General features: G+C 52.7%; 1 pseudogene; it reads right to left on the reverse strand.

Moving 5' to 3' along the window:
- LOC119361549 overlaps positions 1-2500 on the reverse strand; it is a 16632-nt pseudogene that overhangs the window by 11602 nt on the left and 2530 nt on the right.

A 2500-nucleotide genomic window follows, 5' to 3' on the forward strand; every position in this document is an offset into this window, starting at 1 on the left:
CCGGTTCTTCCTCTCCTCTCCCTCGCTCTCTCTCTCCCGTGTCCGAACGCACCCATCGCCGCCGTTCGCCATAGCCGCCGCCACCGGCCTCCCCTCGCCTTCCCGACTCGCGCAGGAGCTCCGCCCCCTCACCCTGAAGCTCTCCGTCAAGCCACAAGACGCCGGACGCCCTGTGGAGCCGCCGTCGCCATCGTCTTCCTCCTCGGGCTCCGACCACCATCGCCGTCGATTCGCCGTCTCCAGTGCATCCCCGAGCCCGCTTCGACGCCCGCTGCAACCGCGGTGAGCTCCGCCACCGTTTCCCTCTCTTCTCCCCCTCGTTCCCGCGTCGTAACTCCGTTTCCCACCACGGCCGAACCTCCGCCGTCGCCGAGCTCGCCGTCGATGCAGCTCCGGTGACCATTTGGTCACCCCGGCGAGTCCAACAAGTTCGTAAGGCCCCGTAGAGCATCCCTAGCGCCTTGCTTCGCTCGCCTTCGAGCTCCAACCACGTTTCCGTGCACGACCGAACCCCGGCGGCCGCAGCCGAGCTCGCCGCCGTCGCCTCCGGCCACCCCAGGCCCAGCCACGGCCACCACCCAACGCGCCATCGAGCTAGCTTTCCAACTAACCTAGCCGCACGCCGTCTGGAGCACCACAGAGGAAACCCGAGGCACATGTATGCCGCGGACCTCGCCGGCGACTAACCGCCGGCGGGTTTGACTTGTTCGACCTGGGGTTTGACCCCCCAGAGTCACTGACGCGTGGGCCCCGTCGGCCAGGTGGTTAGCTTAGTGCTAATCACTGTTAATTAACCCCCCTGACACTGACCAGTGGGCCCCAGCGCCACTAACTCTTAATTAGGATTAAACTAGCCTCTGTTAAACCCCCCTGTCACTGACGTGTGGACCCCACACGTCAGGTTTGACCCCAGCCAGCCACAGTTGACCGCTGACGTCGTGCTGACGTCATGCTGGCGCAATATACATATTTCTGGATTTAAATTAAATCAGGAAATTCCAGAATATAATTTAAACTTCAAAAATTCATAACTTTTATTCTGTAACTCCAAATCAGACAAATTATATATGAAAAATGATCAGAAAAATCCAATCTATCCATCTGTACTATTTTCATGCATGACTAAACAAGTTAACTTGATGTTTAATGCAGAACAAGGAAAAGCACTTTAAGAGGCCATGTTTGAGTTTGAAATTTGAATCTTTGATTCAAATGGGTTCAAACCCTTCTGGTCTTAGTTGCATTAGCCCAACACACTCATATTGCCATGTTTCATGCATGCATCATATTGTTGCACATTGTTTGGTGATAGTTGTGTATCGGTGTCCTTTGCGACAGGTTCTGCCTCCGAGGAGTACCGTGATTACCCTAACGAAGAACCGTATCAGTGCATCGAACCATCAGGCAAGCAACCAACCATTTGATCATATCGATACAAACCCATGTTCTCGCTCCTGCTCTCTTTTACTGCATTAAGACAACGCGTTTCAAACTGCTGTGTGCTACGGTAGTTGAACCCATTTCCTCTGCATGACCTGTCATTGCCACAGTAACTAGATGAAACCCACTAGCATGTGTAGGAGTTGATTGAGCCATATGTATGTGTTGTTCCTACCTTGCTATGCCTGCTATGCCTAGAGTCGTGTTAGGTCTGGTTCATCTGGGTGATGGGCTAGAGTGAAATGATTATGTCGGTAATAAGAGTGGTGTGGTGAACACGATTTGGTAAAGGCATCGATGAGAGGCCATGTAGGAGTACATGGTGGGTTGTTTCATTGAAGCCGACCTTAAGCACTGAGATCTGTATGTGTGATTTAAGATACAGCTACTACCATGCATTGGGCCCTGAAATATGACCCCGCTCGACTTCTTATTCACCCTAGCTCTCTGTCCAGGAGTTGCAAGTAGTTTCTGGTGTTTGTAGCCTACTGGAGGCCGTGGACAGCGCTGACCGTAGGGGTGGGCTGTGATGCGGTAGGTACGTGGCACGGTGTACCGAATACCCGTTAGGTATCTCGGGAACCCTGTTCACATCGTTCGGGGCCATATGGGAAACCTCGGCCGGACTCCCTGCGGATGGAACCTGGATAGGCGATAAACCTGGACTAGAGGCTTAAGTGTTTAGGTAGGTCGTGGTCTACTCCCACGTCGGCTTTCGCTTGAAGTCTGCCGAGCACATGTCGTGTGCAGACGCTAAGTGGTGGAAACATGTATGAAGAAGTACACCGCTGCAGGGTTATCATGATCTATTCGAATAGCCGCGTCCGCGGTAAAGGACTACTTGGTTGCCTATACAGTTCATAGACAAGTAAATGGAAACTACTAAAAGCCTCAGGATAAGTGTGAGTGTCGAGGATGGCTCTTCCGTAGGAAGACGGAGGGGATCCTCGGTAGTGTATTGAAGTGGTGAGTAGTGGACTCGTGTGCGCAAAACCATTTCAAGTTGAGGTATCGTAGGATAGTCTAGCCAAGAGTCAAAGCTGGCTTGCTGCAATAACTC

Source organism: Triticum dicoccoides, chromosome 2B (genome assembly GCF_002162155.2).
Source record: "Triticum dicoccoides isolate Atlit2015 ecotype Zavitan chromosome 2B, WEW_v2.0, whole genome shotgun sequence".
Taxonomy (NCBI): Eukaryota; Viridiplantae; Streptophyta; class Magnoliopsida; order Poales; family Poaceae; genus Triticum; species Triticum dicoccoides.